Here is a 19,240-nt window from a genome sequence, read left to right as displayed (position 1 = left end):
GTAATTATGAGTGAAACATCACGTCATGATTTGTGTATCAGACATCGCCACCATGAGGAGTAAAGGTGAATTGCACTTATCGAGTCAGAGATTCAAATGTTGCACTGAAATACTTAAACTATTACATTCTTCGGTTTAATGATCTGATTTTAATGATTCTTCAAGACCTATTAAACAGTCTACCGCAGTCTAATAGGAAAAGTAACACCAAACGAATATATTGAATCAAAATTTGACCTCAATAATGGATTTGAATCGAATCGTGAGGTACCAAACGATTCCCACCTCTATTATATATCTGAGAGGAGTTTGGCTTGATCATATCTAGGGATGGGATGATTACCAGTTTCACGATAAACCATGATAAAATGTACTGACGGTTAGTATTATCAGTTAAAATTTAATTATCATTAAAACTGTGTTTGATTATCGTGATTTAGAAAACTCGCAGCAGCAGTCTGACGCAGGCGCAGCAACATCTTATCTCTTTATTTGGGAAGGACTGACAGAAGGCAGTGACCGTGATCGGGAGATTTTTCAGCCAAATGTGGTCATATCTTGGCTTTTACAAAAGTCCTGAGGGAAACTTAATTGAGGACGGTCACCCGGTCTGCAGAACATGCCAAAAGAAAGACTTGCCGAGTCGTCTTCATGACCATCACCCACTGCTGTATGAACGCAAGTTAACTTTGACCTCAATACCAAAACTACGTCTGGGAAATAACTGGACACAAAATGTTGTTTTGAGTTGAAATATTTTCTCTCACTCGCTTGAAATGAATGTGAAGCTTCGCAGCAAGAGGCTTTGAGTCAAAGACGATCACGTTCAATCAAGACTATTTACGGGATAATAACGCATGTTCATGTTCATGTTCATTGTACACATCACACAGATTTTGTTTTTACCACATAAATAATTACGGGGATATATTGAATTAATCTTATCTGTTTGTAAATCCATTTTGTACAATTATCCAGACAAGATAATCACAACAATATAATAGTAGCATTAATAGTAAAGTCCTCCGATTTCATTTTCAATACAAATCAAAAACGGAGACACAAGACGGCAAGTTACTGAATGAAACAAGAGAGCGCCGAGCTCGTCTTCCTTTGAACTAGAGCCGACCGATTTACCAGTCTGACGATTTTATCGGCCGATATGAGCCTGTCGCAGATATATCTGCATCGGTGTATATAAACCTGACGCGGAACAAACCAATCTGTGATTGGTTGCGTTACATGTCAGTCAAACGTCCTCTTGGGCGGTCCCTGGCCAATGAAAGAGTCCAGCGGAGGTGAAGAACAGCGCGAGAAAAGGTCTTTCGTGAAATTTGAATTTTCTGCTGTAATACAGTGTGTAAAATTTCTAAATAAAAAGAAAAGTTGAAATTGAGAGTTTTGGACTTTTTAGGGTTTTTTCACTGAAATAAATGTTTTTGTTATTAGAGATTAAAGTACTGAAAAAAGGTACCTTTGGGTACCGATACTAGTACTCAGGGGCGTAGCAGCCATTTTAAAAGTGGGGGGGACAGCTGTATGGTGATGTGACCCAAAGCTGATATTCATAATAATAAATTCTAAATAGAATACTAATTGGCATTTTACAGCACCCTAGTGGCAATTTTGGGAACATGCCGTGATAGCTTACAGGAACCTATTTTTGTGAAATCATCCTCAAAATTTTAAAATACTGCAGGACTTTGAGACCAATGTGAGACCTATGGAAGCCCGTTTCCGCCACTAAAAAAAAAAAGATGAATTGCGACTTTTTATCTCAGAATTGCGAGTTATAAAGTCAGAATTCTGAGATATAAAGTCACAATTGCGAGTTATAAAGTCAGAATTCTGAGATATAAAGTCGCAATTGCGAGTTATAAAGTCAGAATTCTGAGATATAAAGTCGCAATTGCGAGTTATAAAGTCAGAATTCTGAGATATAAAGTCGCAATTGCAAGATATAAAGTCAGAATTCTGAGATATAAAGTCGCAATTGCGAGTTATAAAGTCAGAATTCTGAGATATAAAGTCGCAATTGCGAGTTATAAAGTCAGAATTCTGAGATATAAAGTCGCAATTGCAAGATATAAAGTCAGAATTCTGAGATATAAAGTCGCAATTGCGAGTTATAAAGTCAGAATTCTGAGATATAAAGTCGCAATTGCGAGTTATAAAGTCAGAATTCTGAGATATAAAGTCGCAATTGCGTGATAAAGTCAGAATTCTGAGATATAAAGTCGCAATTGCGAGTTATAAAGTCAGAATTCTGAGATATAAAGTCGCAATTGCGAGTTATAAAGTCAGAATTCTGAGATATAAAGTCGCAATTGCAAGATATAAAGTCAGAATTCTGAGATATAAAGTCGCAATTGCGAGTTATAAAGTCAGAATTCTGAGATATAAAGTCGCAATTGCGAGTTATAAAGTCAGAATTCTGAGATATAAAGTCGCAATTGCGTGATAAAGTCAGAATTCTGAGATATAAAGTCGCAATTGCGAGTTATAAAGTCAGAATTCTGAGATATAAAGTCGCAATTGCGTGATATAAAGTCAGAATTCTGAGATATAAAGTCGCAATTGCGAGTTATAAAGTCAGAATTCTGAGATATAAAGTCGCAATTGCGAGTTATAAAGTCAGAATTCTGAGATATAAAGTCGCAATTGCGTGATATAAAGTCAGAATTCTGAGATATAAAGTCGCAATTGCGTGATATAAAGTCAGAATTCTGAGATATAAAGTCGCAATTGCAAGATATAAAGTCAGAATTCTGAGATATAAAGTCGCAATTGCGTGATATAAAGTCAGAATTCTGAGATATAAAGTCGCAATTGCAAGATATAAAGTCAGAATTCTGAGATATAAAGTCGCAATTGCGTGATATAAAGTCAGAATTCTGAGATATAAAGTCGCAATTGCGAGTTATAAAGTCAGAATTCTGAGATATAAAGTCGCAATTGCGTGATATAAAGTCAGAATTCTGAGATATAAAGTCGCAATTGCGTGATATAAAGTCAGAATTCTGAGATATAAAGTCGCAATTGCGAGTTATAAAGTCAGAATTCTGAGATATAAAGTCGCAATTGCGTGATATAAAGTCAGAATTCTGAGATATAAAGTCGCAATTGCGAGTTATAAAGTCAGAATTCTGAGATATAAAGTCGCAATTGCGAGTTATAAAGTCAGAATTGTGAGATATAAAGTCGCAATTGCGAGATATAAAGTCAGAATTGTGAGATATAAAGTCGCAATTGCGTGATATAAAGTCAGAATTCTGAGATATAAAGTCGCAATTGCGAGTTATAAAGTCAGAATTCTGAGATATAAAGTCGCAATTGCGAGTTATAAAGTCAGAATTGTGAGATATAAAGTCGCAATTGCGAGATATAAAGTCAGAATTGTGAGATATAAAGTCGCAATTGCGTGATATAAAGTCAGAATTCTGAGATATAAAGTCGCAATTGCGAGTTATAAAGTCAGAATTCTGAGATATAAAGTCGCAATTGCGAGTTATAAAGTCAGAATTGTGAGATATAAAGTCGCAATTGCGAGATATAAAGTCAGAATTCTGAGATATAAAGTCGCAATTGCGTGATATAAAGTCAGAATTCTGAGATATAAAGTCGCAATTGCGTGATATAAAGTCAGAATTGTGAGATATAAAGTCGCAATTGCGTGATATAAAGTCAGAATTCTGAGATATAAAGTCGCAATTGCGTGATATAAAGTCAGAATTCTGAGATATAAAGTCGCAATTGCAAGATATAAAGTCAGAATTCTGAGATATAAAGTCGCAATTGCGTGATATAAAGTCAGAATTCTGAGATATAAAGTCGCAATTGCAAGATATAAAGTCAGAATTCTGAGATATAAAGTCGCAATTGCGTGATATAAAGTCAGAATTCTGAGATATAAAGTCGCAATTGCGAGTTATAAAGTCAGAATTCTGAGATATAAAGTCGCAATTGCGTGATATAAAGTCAGAATTCTGAGATATAAAGTCGCAATTGCGAGTTATAAAGTCAGAATTCTGAGATATAAAGTCGCAATTGCGAGTTATAAAGTCAGAATTGTGAGATATAAAGTCGCAATTGCGAGATATAAAGTCAGAATTGTGAGATATAAAGTCGCAATTGCGAGTTATAAAGTAAGAATTCTGAGATATAAAGTCGCAATTGCGAGATATAAAGTCAGAATTCTGAGATATAAAGTCACAATTGCGAGTTATAAAGTCAGAATTCTGAGATATAAAGTCACAATTGCGAGTTATAAAGTCAGAATTGTGACATATAAAGTCGCAATTGCAAGATATAAAGTCAGAATTCTGAGATATAAAGTCGCAATTGCGAGTTATAAAGTCAGAATTCTGAGATATAAAGTCGCAATTGCGTGATATAAAGTCAGAATTGTGAGATATAAAGTCGCAATTGCGAGTTATAAAGTCAGAATTCTGAGATATAAAGTCAGAATTGTGAGATATAAAGTCGCAATTGCGAGTTATAAAGTAAGAATTCTGAGATATAAAGTCGCAATTGCGAGTTATAAAGTCAGAATTCTGAGATATAAAGTCACAATTGCGAGTTATAAAGTCAGAATTGTGACATATAAAGTCGCAATTGCAAGATATAAAGTCAGAATTCTGAGATATAAAGTCGCAATTGCGAGTTATAAAGTCAGAATTCTGAGATATAAAGTCGCAATTGCGTGATATAAAGTCAGAATTGTGAGATATAAAGTCGCAATTGCGAGTTATAAAGTCAGAATTCTGAGATATAAAGTCAGAATTGTGAGATATAAAGTCGCAATTGCGAGTTATAAAGTCAGAATTCTGAGATATAAAGTCACAATTGTGTGATATAAAGTCAGAATTGCGTGATATAAAGTCAGAATTGTGACATATAAAGTCGCAATTGCAAGATATAAAGTCAGAATTCTGAGATATAAAGTCGCAATTGCGAGTTATAAAGTCAGAATTCTGAGATATAAAGTCGCAATTGCGTGATATAAAGTCAGAATTCTGAGATATAAAGTCGCAATTGCGAGTTATAAAGTCAGAATTGTGAGATATAAAGTCACAATTGCGAGTTATAAAGTCAGAATTGTGAGATATAAAGTCGCAATTGCAAGATATAAAGTCAGAATTCTGAGATATAAAGTCGCAATTGCGAGTTATAAAGTCGCAATTGCAAGATATAAAGTCAGAATTCTTAGATATAAAGTCGCAATTGCGAGTTATAAAGTCAGAATTCTGAGATATAAAGTCGCAATTGCGTGATATAAAGTCAGAATTGTGAGATATAAAGTCGCAATTGCGAGTTATAAAGTCAGAATTCTGAGATATAAAGTCGCAATTGCGAGATATAAAGTCAGAATTGTGAGATATAAAGTCGCAATTGCAAGATATAAAGTCAGAATTCTGAGATATAAAGTCGCAATTGCGAGTTATAAAGTAAGAATTCTGAGATAAAGTCGCAATTGCGAGATATAAAGTCAGAATTCTGAGATATAAAGTCACAATTGCGAGTTATAAAGTCAGAATTCTGAGATATAAAGTCACAATTGCGTGATATAAAGTCAGAATTGTGACATATAAAGTCGCAATTGCAAGATATAAAGTCAGAATTCTGAGATATAAAGTCGCAATTGCGAGTTATAAACTCAGAATTCTGAGATATAAAGTCGCAATTGCGTGATATAAAGTCAGAATTGTGAGATATAAAGTCGCAATTGCGAGTTATAAAGTCAGAATTCTGAGATATAAAGTCAGAATTGTGAGATATAAAGTCGCAATTGCGAGTTATAAAGTAAGAATTCTGAGATATAAAGTCGCAATTGCGTGATATAAAGTCAGAATTCTGAGATATAAAGTCGCAATTGCGTGATATAAAGTCAGAATTCTGAGATATAAAGTCGCAATTGCGAGATATAAAGTCAGAATTGTGAGATATAAAGTCGCAATTGCGAGTTATAAAGTCAGAATTCTGAGATATAAAGTCGCAATTGCGAGTTATAAAGTCAGAATTCTGAGATATAAAGTCGCAATTGCAAGATATAAAGTCAGAATTCTGAGATATAAAGTCACAATTGCGAGATATAAAGTCAGAATTCTGAGATATAAAGTCGCAATTGCAAGATATAAAGTCAGAATTCTGAGATATAAAGTCACAATTGCGAGTTATAAAGTCAGAATTCTGAGATATAAAGTCGCAATTGCAAGATATAAAGTCAGAATTCTGAGATATAAAGTCACAATTGCGAGATATAAAGTCAGAATTGTGAGATATAAAGTCGCAATTGCAAGATATAAAGTCAGAATTCTGAGATATAAAGTCGCAATTGCAAGATATAAAGTCAGAATTCTGAGATATAAAGTCGCAATTGCAAGATATAAAGTCAGAATTCTGAGATATAAAGTCGCAATTGCGAGTTATAAAGTCAGAATTGTGAGATATAAAGTCGCAATTGCGAGTTATAAAGTCAGAATTCTGAGATATAAAGTCGCAATTGCGTGATATAAAGTCAGAATTCTGAGATATAAAGTCGCAATTGCGTGATATAAAGTCAGAATTCTGAGATATAAAGTCGCAATTGCGTGATATAAAGTCAGAATTCTGAGATATAAAGTCGCAATTGCGAGTTATAAAGTCAGAATTCTGAGATATAAAGTCACAATTGCGAGATATAAAGTCAGAATTGTGAGATATAAAGTCGCAATTGCAAGATATAAAGTCAGAATTCTGAGATATAAAGTCGCAATTGCGAGTTATAAAGTCAGAATTCTGAGATAAAAAGTCGCAATTGCGAGTTATAAAGTCAGAATTCTGAGATATAAAGTCGCAATTGTGAGTTATAAAGTCAGAATTCTGAGATATAAAGTCGCAATTGCGTGATATAAAGTCAGAATTCTGAGATATAAAGTCGCAATTGCGTGATATAAAGTCAGAATTCTGAGATATAAAGTCGCAATTGCAAGATATAAAGTCAGAATTCTGAGATATAAAGTCGCAATTGCGTGATATAAAGTCAGAATTCTGAGATATAAAGTCGCAATTGCAAGATATAAAGTCAGAATTCTGAGATATAAAGTCGCAATTGCAAGATATAAAGTCAGAATTCTGAGATATAAAGTCGCAATTGCGAGTTATAAAGTCAGAATTCTGAGATATAAAGTCGCAATTGCGAGTTATAAAGTCAGAATTCTGAGATATAAAGTCGCAATTGCGAGTTATAAAGTCAGAATTCTGAGATATAAAGTCGCAATTGCGAGATATAAAGTCAGAATTCTGAGATATAAAGTCACAATTGCGAGTTATAAAGTCAGAATTCTGAGATATAAAGTCACAATTGCGAGTTATAAAGTCAGAATTGTGACATATAAAGTCGCAATTGCAAGATATAAAGTCAGAATTCTGAGATATAAAGTCGCAATTGCGAGTTATAAAGTCAGAATTCTGAGATATAAAGTCGCAATTGCGTGATATAAAGTCAGAATTGTGAGATATAAAGTCGCAATTGCGAGTTATAAAGTCAGAATTCTGAGATATAAAGTCAGAATTGTGAGATATAAAGTCGCAATTGCGAGTTATAAAGTAAGAATTCTGAGATATAAAGTCGCAATTGCGAGTTATAAAGTCAGAATTCTGAGATATAAAGTCACAATTGCGAGTTATAAAGTCAGAATTCTGAGATATAAAGTCACAATTGTGTGATATAAAGTCAGAATTGCGTGATATAAAGTCAGAATTGTGACATATAAAGTCGCAATTGCAAGATATAAAGTCAGAATTCTGAGATATAAAGTCGCAATTGCGAGTTATAAAGTCAGAATTCTGAGATATAAAGTCGCAATTGCGTGATATAAAGTCAGAATTCTGAGATATAAAGTCGCAATTGCGAGTTATAAAGTCAGAATTGTGAGATATAAAGTCACAATTGCGAGTTATAAAGTCAGAATTGTGAGATATAAAGTCGCAATTGCAAGATATAAAGTCAGAATTCTGAGATATAAAGTCGCAATTGCGAGTTATAAAGTCAGAATTCTGAGATATAAAGTCGCAATTGCAAGTTATAAAGTCAGAATTCTGAGATATAAAGTCGCAATTGCGTGATATAAAGTCAGAATTGTGAGATATAAAGTCGCAATTGCAAGATATAAAGTCAGAATTCTGAGATATAAAGTCGCAATTGCGAGTTATAAAGTCAGAATTCTGAGATATAAAGTCGCAATTGCGTGATATAAAGTCAGAATTGTGAGATATAAAGTCGCAATTGCGAGTTATAAAGTCAGAATTCTGAGATATAAAGTCGCAATTGCGAGATATAAAGTCAGAATTGTGAGATATAAAGTCGCAATTGCAAGATATAAAGTCAGAATTCTGAGATATAAAGTCGCAATTGCGAGTTATAAAGTAAGAATTCTGAGATAAAGTCGCAATTGCGAGATATAAAGTCAGAATTCTGAGATATAAAGTCACAATTGCGAGTTATAAAGTCAGAATTCTGAGATATAAAGTCACAATTGCGTGATATAAAGTCAGAATTGTGACATATAAAGTCGCAATTGCAAGATATAAAGTCAGAATTCTGAGATATAAAGTCGCAATTGCGAGTTATAAAGTCAGAATTCTGAGATATAAAGTCGCAATTGCGTGATATAAAGTCAGAATTGTGAGATATAAAGTCGCAATTGCGAGTTATAAAGTCAGAATTCTGAGATATAAAGTCAGAATTGTGAGATATAAAGTCGCAATTGCGAGTTATAAAGTAAGAATTCTGAGATATAAAGTCAGAATTGTGAGATATAAAGTCGCAATTGCGTGATATAAAGTCAGAATTCTGAGATATAAAGTCGCAATTGCGTGATATAAAGTCAGAATTCTGAGATATAAAGTCGCAATTGCGTGATATAAAGTCAGAATTGTGAGATATAAAGTCGCAATTGCGTGATATAAAGTCAGAATTGTGAGATATAAAGTCGCAATTGCGAGTTATAAAGTAAGAATTCTGAGATATAAAGTCAGAATTCTGAGATATAAAGTCGCAATTGCGTGATATAAAGTCAGAATTCTGAGATATAAAGTCGCAATTGCGTGATATAAAGTCAGAATTGTGAGATATAAAGTCGCAATTGCGAGTTATAAAGTAAGAATTCTGAGATATAAAGTCAGAATTCTGAGATATAAAGTCGCAATTGCGTGATATAAAGTCAGAATTCTGAGATATAAAGTCGCAATTGCGTGATATAAAGTCAGAATTCTGAGATATAAAGTCGCAATTGCGAGATATAAAGTCAGAATTGTGAGATATAAAGTCGCAATTGCGAGTTATAAAGTCAGAATTCTGAGATATAAAGTCACAATTGCGAGTTATAAAGTCAGAATTGTGAGATATAAAGTCGCAATTGCAAGATATAAAGTCAGAATTCTGAGATATAAAGTCGCAATTGCGAGTTATAAAGTCAGAATTCTGAGATATAAAGTCGCAATTGCAAGATATAAAGTCAGAATTCTGAGATATAAAGTCACAATTGCGAGTTATAAAGTCAGAATTCTGAGATATAAAGTCGCAATTGCAAGATATAAAGTCAGAATTCTGAGATATAAAGTCACAATTGCGAGATATAAAGTCAGAATTGTGAGATATAAAGTCGCAATTGCAAGATATAAAGTCAGAATTCTGAGATATAAAGTCGCAATTGCAAGATATAAAGTCAGAATTCTGAGATATAAAGTCGCAATTGCAAGATATAAAGTCAGAATTCTGAGATATAAAGTCGCAATTGCGAGTTATAAAGTCAGAATTGTGAGATATAAAGTCGCAATTGCGAGTTATAAAGTCAGAATTCTGAGATATAAAGTCGCAATTGCGTGATATAAAGTCAGAATTCTGAGATATAAAGTCGCAATTGCGTGATAGAAAGTCAGAATTCTGAGATATAAAGTCGCAATTGCGTGATATAAAGTCAGAATTCTGAGATATAAAGTCGCAATTGCGAGTTATAAAGTCAGAATTCTGAGATATAAAGTCACAATTGCGAGATATAAAGTCAGAATTGTGAGATATAAAGTCGCAATTGCAAGATATAAAGTCAGAATTCTGAGATATAAAGTCGCAATTGCGAGTTATAAAGTCAGAATTCTGAGATATAAAGTCACAATTGCGAGATATAAAGTCAGAATTGTGAGATATAAAGTCGCAATTGCAAGATATAAAGTCAGAATTCTGAGATATAAAGTCACAATTGCGAGTTATAAAGTCAGAATTCTGAGATATAAAGTCACAATTGCGTGATATAAAGTCAGAATTGTGACATATAAAGTCGCAATTGCAAGATATAAAGTCAGAATTCTGAGATATAAAGTCGCAATTGCGAGTTATAAAGTCAGAATTCTGAGATATAAAGTCGCAATTGCGTGATATAAAGTCAGAATTGTGAGATATAAAGTCGCAATTGCGAGTTATAAAGTCAGAATTCTGAGATATAAAGTCAGAATTGTGAGATATAAAGTCGCAATTGCGAGTTATAAAGTAAGAATTCTGAGATATAAAGTCAGAATTGTGAGATATAAAGTCGCAATTGCGTGATATAAAGTCAGAATTCTGAGATATAAAGTCGCAATTGCGTGATATAAAGTCAGAATTCTGAGATATAAAGTCGCAATTGCGTGATATAAAGTCAGAATTCTGAGATATAAAGTCGCAATTGCGTGATATAAAGTCAGAATTGTGAGATATAAAGTCGCAATTGCGAGTTATAAAGTAAGAATTCTGAGATATAAAGTCAGAATTCTGAGATATAAAGTCGCAATTGCGTGATATAAAGTCAGAATTCTGAGATATAAAGTCGCAATTGCGTGATATAAAGTCAGAATTGTGAGATATAAAGTCGCAATTGCGAGTTATAAAGTAAGAATTCTGAGATATAAAGTCAGAATTCTGAGATATAAAGTCGCAATTGCGTGATATAAAGTCAGAATTCTGAGATATAAAGTCGCAATTGCGTGATATAAAGTCAGAATTCTGAGATATAAAGTCGCAATTGCGAGATATAAAGTCAGAATTGTGAGATATAAAGTCGCAATTGCGAGTTATAAAGTCAGAATTCTGAGATATAAAGTCACAATTGCGAGTTATAAAGTCAGAATTGTGAGATATAAAGTCGCAATTGCAAGATATAAAGTCAGAATTCTGAGATATAAAGTCGCAATTGCGAGTTATAAAGTCAGAATTCTGAGATATAAAGTCGCAATTGCAAGATATAAAGTCAGAATTCTGAGATATAAAGTCACAATTGCGAGTTATAAAGTCAGAATTCTGAGATATAAAGTCGCAATTGCAAGATATAAAGTCAGAATTCTGAGATATAAAGTCACAATTGCGAGATATAAAGTCAGAATTGTGAGATATAAAGTCGCAATTGCAAGATATAAAGTCAGAATTCTGAGATATAAAGTCGCAATTGCAAGATATAAAGTCAGAATTCTGAGATATAAAGTCGCAATTGCAAGATATAAAGTCAGAATTCTGAGATATAAAGTCGCAATTGCGAGTTATAAAGTCAGAATTGTGAGATATAAAGTCGCAGTTGCGAGTTATAAAGTCAGAATTCTGAGATATAAAGTCGCAATTGCGTGATATAAAGTCAGAATTCTGAGATATAAAGTCGCAATTGCGTGATATAAAGTCAGAATTCTGAGATATAAAGTCGCAATTGCGTGATATAAAGTCAGAATTCTGAGATATAAAGTCGCAATTGCGAGTTATAAAGTCAGAATTCTGAGATATAAAGTCACAATTGCGAGATATAAAGTCAGAATTGTGAGATATAAAGTCGCAATTGCAAGATATAAAGTCAGAATTCTGAGATAAAAAGTCGCAATTGCGAGTTATAAAGTCAGAATTGTGAGATAAAAAGTCGCAATTGCGAGTTATAAAGTCAGAATTCTGAGATATAAAGTCACAATTGCGAGATATAAAGTCAGAATTGTGAGATATAAAGTCGCAATTGCAAGATATAAAGTCAGAATTCTGAGATATAAAGTCGCAATTGCGAGATATAAAGTCAGAATTCTGAGATATAAAGTCGCAATTGCGTGATATAAAGTCAGAATTGTGAGATATAAAGTCGCAATTGCGAGTTATAAAGTCAGAATTGTGAGATATAAAGTCACAATTGCGAGTTATAAAGTCAGAATTGTGAGATATAAAGTCGCAATTGCAAGATATAAAGTCAGAATTCTGAGATATAAAGTCGCAATTGCGAGTTATAAAGTCAGAATTCTGAGATATAAAGTCGCAATTGCAAGTTATAAAGTCAGAATTCTGAGATATAAAGTCGCAATTGCGTGATATAAAGTCAGAATTGTGAGATATAAAGTCGCAATTGCAAGATATAAAGTCAGAATTCTGAGATATAAAGTCGCAATTGCGAGTTATAAAGTCAGAATTCTGAGATATAAAGTCGCAATTGCGTGATATAAAGTCAGAATTGTGAGATTTATAAAGTCAGAATTCTGAGATATAAAGTCGCAATTGCGAGATATAAAGTCAGAATTGTGAGATATAAAGTCGCAATTGCAAGATATAAAGTCAGAATTCTGAGATATAAAGTCGCAATTGCGAGTTATAAAGTAAGAATTCTGAGATAAAGTCGCAATTGCGAGATATAAAGTCAGAATTCTGAGATATAAAGTCACAATTGCGAGTTATAAAGTCAGAATTCTGAGATATAAAGTCACAATTGCGTGATATAAAGTCAGAATTGTGACATATAAAGTCGCAATTGCAAGATATAAAGTCAGAATTCTGAGATATAAAGTCGCAATTGCGAGTTATAAAGTCAGAATTGTGAGATATAAAGTCGCAATTGCGAGTTATAAAGTCAGAATTCTGAGATATAAAGTCGCAATTGCGAGTTATAAAGTCAGAATTGCGAGTTATAAAGTAAGAATTCTGAGATATAAAGTCGCAATTGCGAGTTATAAAGTCAGAATTCTGAGATATAAAGTCACAATTGCGTGATATAAAGTCAGAATTGTGACATATAAAGTCGCAATTGCAAGATATAAAGTCAGAATTCTGAGATATAAAGTCGCAATTGCGTGATATAAAGTCAGAATTGTGACATATAAAGTCGCAATTGCAAGATATAAAGTCAGAATTCTGAGATATAAAGTCACAATTGCGTGATATAAAGTCAGAATTGTGACATATAAAGTCGCAATTGCAAGATATAAAGTCAGAATTCTGAGATATAAAGTCACAATTGCGTGATATAAAGTCAGAATTGTGACATATAAAGTCGCAATTGCAAGATATAAAGTCAGAATTCTGAGATATAAAGTCGCAATTGCGTGATATAAAGTCAGAATTCTGAGATATAAAGTCACAATTGCGAGTTATAAAGTCAGAATTCTGAGATATAAAGTCGCAATTGCAAGATATAAAGTCAGAATTCTGAGATATAAAGTCGCAATTGCAAGATATAAAGTCAGAATTCTGAGATATAAAGTCACAATTGCGTGATATAAAGTCAGAATTCTGAGATATAAAGTCGCAATTGCGTGATATAAAGTCAGAATTCTGAGATATAAAGTCGCAATTGCAAGATATAAAGTCAGAATTCTGAGATATAAAGTCACAATTGCGTGATATAAAGTCAGAATTCTGAGATATAAAGTCGCAATTGCAAGATATAAAGTCAGAATTCTGAGATATAAAGTCGCAATTGCGTGATATAAAGTCAGAATTCTAAGATATAAAGTCGCAATTGCGTGATATAAAGTCAGAATTCTGAGATATAAAGTCGCAATTGCGTGATATAAAGTCAGAATTGTGAGATATAAAGTCGCAATTGCGTGATATAAAGTCAGAATTGTGAGATATAAAGTCGCAATTGCGTGATATAAAGTCAGAATTGTGAGATATAAAGTCGCAATTGCGAGATATAAAGTCAGAATTGTGAGATATAAAGTCGCAATTGCGAGTTATAAAGTCAGAATTCTGAGATATAAAGTCGCAATTGCGAGTTATAAAGTCAGAATTCTGAGATATAAAGTCGCAATTGCGAGATATAAAGTCAGAATTGTGAGATATAAAGTCGCAATTGCGAGATATAAAGTCAGAATTGTGAGATATAAAGTCGCAATTGCGAGTTATAAAGTCAGAATTCTGAGATATAAAGTCGCAATTGCGTAATATAAAGTCAGAATTCTGAGATATAAAGTCGCAATTGCGTGATATAAAGTCAGAATTCTGAGATATAAAGTCGCAATTGCGAGATATAAAGTCAGAATTGTGAGATATAAAGTCGCAATTGCGAGTTATAAAGTCAGAATTCTGAGATATAAAGTCGCAATTGCGAGTTATAAAGTCAGAATTCTGAGATATAAAGTCACAATTGCGAGTTATAAAGTCAGAATTGTGAGATATAAAGTCGCAATTGCAAGATATAAAGTCAGAATTCTGAGATATAAAGTCGCAATTGCGAGTTATAAAGTCAGAATTCTGAGATATAAAGTCGCAATTGCGAGTTATAAAGTCAGAATTCTGAGATATAAAGTCGCAATTGCGTGATATAAAGTCAGAATTCTGAGATATAAAGTCGCAATTGCGAGTTATAAAGTCAGAATTCTGAGATATAAAGTCGCAATTGCGTGATATAAAGTCAGAATTCTGAGATATAAAGTCGCAATTGCGAGATATAAAGTCAGAATTCTGAGATATAAAGTCGCAATTGCAAGATATAAAGTCAGAATTCTGAGATATAAAGTCACAATTGCGAGATATAAAGTCAGAATTGTGAGATATAAAGTCGCAATTGCAAGATATAAAGTCAGAATTCTGAGATATAAAGTCGCAATTGCAAGATATAAAGTCAGAATTCTGAGATATAAAGTCGCAATTGCAAGATATAAAGTCAGAATTCTGAGATATAAAGTCGCAATTGCGAGTTATAAAGTCAGAATTGTGAGATATAAAGTCGCAATTGCGAGTTATAAAGTCAGAATTCTGAGATATAAAGTCGCAATTGCGTGATATAAAGTCAGAATTCTGAGATATAAAGTCGCAATTGCGTGATATAAAGTCAGAATTCTGAGATATAAAGAAATCGCAATTGCGTGATATAAAGTCAGAATTCTGAGATATAAAGTCGCAATTGCGAGTTATAAAGTCAGAATTCTGAGATATAAAGTCACAATTGCGAGATATAAAGTCAGAATTGTGAGATATAAAGTCGCAATTGCAAGATATAAAGTCAGAATTCTGAGATATAAAGTCGCAATTGCGAGTTATAAAGTCAGAATTCTGAGATAAAAAGTCGCAATTGCGAGTTATAAAGTCAGAATTCTGAGATATAAAGTCACAATTGCGAGATATAAAGTCAGAATTGTGAGATATAAAGTCGCAATTGCAAGATATAAAGTCAGAATTCTGAGATATAAAGTCGCAATTGCGAGTTATAAAGTCAGAATTCTGAGATAAAAAGTCGCAATTGCGAGTTATAAAGTCAGAATTCTGAGATAAAAAGTCGCAATTGCGAGTTATAAAGTCAGAATTGTGAGATAAAAAGTCGCAATTGCGAGTTATAAAGTCAGAATTCTGAGATATAAAGTCACAATTGCGAGATATAAAGTCAGAATTGTGAGATATAAAGTCGCAATTGCAAGATATAAAGTCAGAATTCTGAGATATAAAGTCGCAATTGCGAGATATAAAGTCAGAATTCTGAGATATAAAGTCGCAATTGCAAGATATAAAGTCAGAATTCTGAGATATAAAGTCGCAATTGCGAGTTATAAAGTCAGAATTCTGAGATATAAAGTCGCAATTGCAAGATATAAAGTCAGAATTCTGAGATATAAAGTCGCAATTGCAAGATATAAAGTCAGAATTCTGAGATAAAAAGTCACAATTGCGAGATATAAAGTCAGAATTGTGAGATATAAAGTCACAATTGCGAGATATAAAGTCAGAATTGTGAGATATAAAGTCGCAATTGCAAGATATAAAGTCAGAATTCTGAGATATAAAGTCACAATTGCAAGATATAAAGTCAGAATTCTGAGATATAAAGTCACAATTGCGAGTTATAAAGTCAGAATTCTGAGATATAAAGTCGCAATTGCAAGATATAAAGTCAGAATTCTGAGATAAAAAGTCACAATTGCGAGATATAAAGTCAGAATTGTGAGATATAAAGTCACAATTGCGAGATATAAAGTCAGAATTCTGAGATATAAAGTCGCAATTGCAAGATATAAAGTCAGAATTCTGAGATAAAAAGTCACAATTGCGAGATATAAAGTCAGAATTGTGAGATATAAAGTCACAATTGCGAGATATAAAGTCAGAATTGTGAGATATAAAGTCGCAATTGCAAGATATAAAGTCAGAATTCTGAGATATAAAGTCGCAATTGCAAGATATAAAGTCAGAATTCTGAGATAAAAAGTCACAATTGCGAGATATAAAGTCAGAATTCTGAGATATAAAGTCACAATTGCGAGATATAAAGTCAGAATTGTGAGATATAAAGTCGCAATTGCAAGATATAAAGTCAGAATTCTGAGATATAAAGTCACAATTGCAAGATATAAAGTCAGAATTCTGAGATATAAAGTCACAATTGCGAGTTATAAAGTCAGAATTCTGAGATATAAAGTCGCAATTGCAAGATATAAAGTCAGAATTCTGAGATATAAAGTCGCAATTGCAAGATATAAAGTCAGAATTCTGAGATATAAAGTCGCAATTGCGAGATATAAAGTCAGAATTCTGAGATATAAAGTCACAATTGCGAGATATAAAGTCAGAATTGTGAGATATAAAGTCGCAATTGCAAGATATAAAGTCAGAATTCTGAGATATAAAGTCACAATTGCGTGATATAAAGTCAGAATTCTGAGATATAAAGTCACAATTGCGAGATATAAAGTCAGAATTGTGAGATATAAAGTCGCAATTGCAAGATATAAAGTCAGAATTGTGAGATATAAAGTCGCAATTGCAAGATATAGTCAGAATTCTGAGATATAAAGTCACAATTGCAAGATATAAAGTCAGAATTCTGAGATATAAAGTCACAATTGCGTGATATAAAGTCAGAATTCTGAGATATAAAGTCACAATTGCAAGATATAAAGTCAGAATTCTGAGATAAAAAGTCACAATTGCGAGTTATAAAGTCAGAATTCTGAGATATAAAGTCGCAATTGCAAGATATAAAGTCAGAATTCTGAGATATAAAGTCACAATTGCAAGATATAAAGTCAGAATTCTGAGATAAAAAGTCACAATTGCGAGTTATAAAGTCAGAATTCTGAGATATAAAGTCGCAATTGCAAGATATAAAGTCAGAATTCTGAGATATAAAGTCACAATTGCGTGATATAAAGTCAGAATTCTGAGATATAAAGTCACAATTGCGTGATATAAAGTCAGAATTCTGAGATATAAAGTCACAATTGCAAGATATAAAGTCAGAATTCTGAGATAAAAAGTCACAATTGCGAGATATAAAGTCAGAATTGTGAGATATAAAGTCGCAATTGCAAGATATAAAGTCAGAATTCTGAGATATAAAGTCACAATTGCGAGATATAAAGTCAGAATTGTGAGATATAAAGTCACAATTGCGAGATATAAAGTCAGAATTCTGAGATATAAAGTCGCAATTGCAAGATATAAAGTCAGAATTGTGAGATATAAAGTCACAATTGCGAGATATAAAGTCAGAATTGTGAGATATAAAGTCGCAATTGCAAGATATAAAGTCAGAATTCTGAGATATAAAGTCGCAATTGCAAGATATAAAGTCAGAATTCTGAGATAAAAAGTCACAATTGCGAGATATAAAGTCAGAATTCTGAGATATAAAGTCACAATTGCGAGATATAAAGTCAGAATTGTGAGATATAAAGTCGCAATTGCAAGATATAAAGTCAGAATTCTGAGATATAAAGTCACAATTGCAAGATATAAAGTCAGAATTCTGAGATATAAAGTCACAATTGCGAGTTATAAAGTCAGAATTCTGAGATATAAAGTCGCAATTGCAAGATATAAAGTCAGAATTCTGAGATATAAAGTCGCAATTGCAAGATATAAAGTCAGAATTCTGAGATATAAAGTCGCAATTGCGAGATATAAAGTCAGAATTCTGAGATATAAAGTCACAATTGCGAGATATAAAGTCAGAATTGTGAGATATAAAGTCGCAATTGCAAGATATAAAGTCAGAATTCTGAGATATAAAGTCACAATTGCGTGATATAAAGTCAGAATTCTGAGATATAAAGTCGCAATTGCAAGATATAAAGTCAGAATTCTGACTTTATTTCTCGCAATTGCGACTTTATATCTTAGAATTCTGACTTTTTCTAACTACTGTGAAACGTTATTTTTCACAGTTCTTACTTTGCTTGCGTTTCCTTTCATTGCGACTGACCATCAGGATTGCTGCTTTGTTATTTTTATACATAAAATAGAGGACATCATAAAGGATTATTTTTAGCGCCGATTTACCAATAAAGAAATATTGATTAGGCTCCGGACATATGCATTATGCAGGAATATGCATATAGAATGTTTACACGGTAACCTTGTACACAGCGTTTCAAGGAGAAAAAACAGCTTTTACTGCCATCTAGTGGGCTTAATACTAAAACAACCAATACCTATCATGTTTCATTAACTTTGCAACTCAAGGGTAGAATCATGCAATTCTGCAAATTACAGTCGAGGTATTTGGACAATAAAAGTTGTTTTTAACAGAATGGATACACTAATGAAGTTTGCACAATAATAACAATATAATAATAATCATAATAAGAAGAATCAGCTGTGGTGGAGGCGCAATAAATCAGACAAAGCTGAAGTGGCAGATTTTATACACCAACAGCTTCAGACTTCACGGCAGCACGGCTATCGTTGATGCACTGTTACAGACAGAGATACTGACCATCAGTTAATTCCGAGGAAAAAAGTCAGAATTCTGGCGTTTTTTTTTTTTTTTAGTGGCGGAAACGGGCTTCCATAGAGACCATCTATACTTTATTTAGATAAAAATATTTTATGATATTTAAAATATTTCAGTTACACTACATTTGAACAATAACTTTTCTTCTTAATAGTTGTGTTAAATGAGTATACAGATTACATCTACAGTAATTTTATACAGCATACATTTTATGAAAATATATCAATAAAACCTAAATCAATGTATTTACAAGTTTTTAATAT

This window comes from Chanodichthys erythropterus, chromosome 9, assembly GCF_024489055.1.
Source record: "Chanodichthys erythropterus isolate Z2021 chromosome 9, ASM2448905v1, whole genome shotgun sequence".
Lineage (NCBI taxonomy): Eukaryota > Metazoa > Chordata > Actinopteri > Cypriniformes > Xenocyprididae > Chanodichthys > Chanodichthys erythropterus.
Note: the sequence above shows the minus strand (reverse complement) of the source record.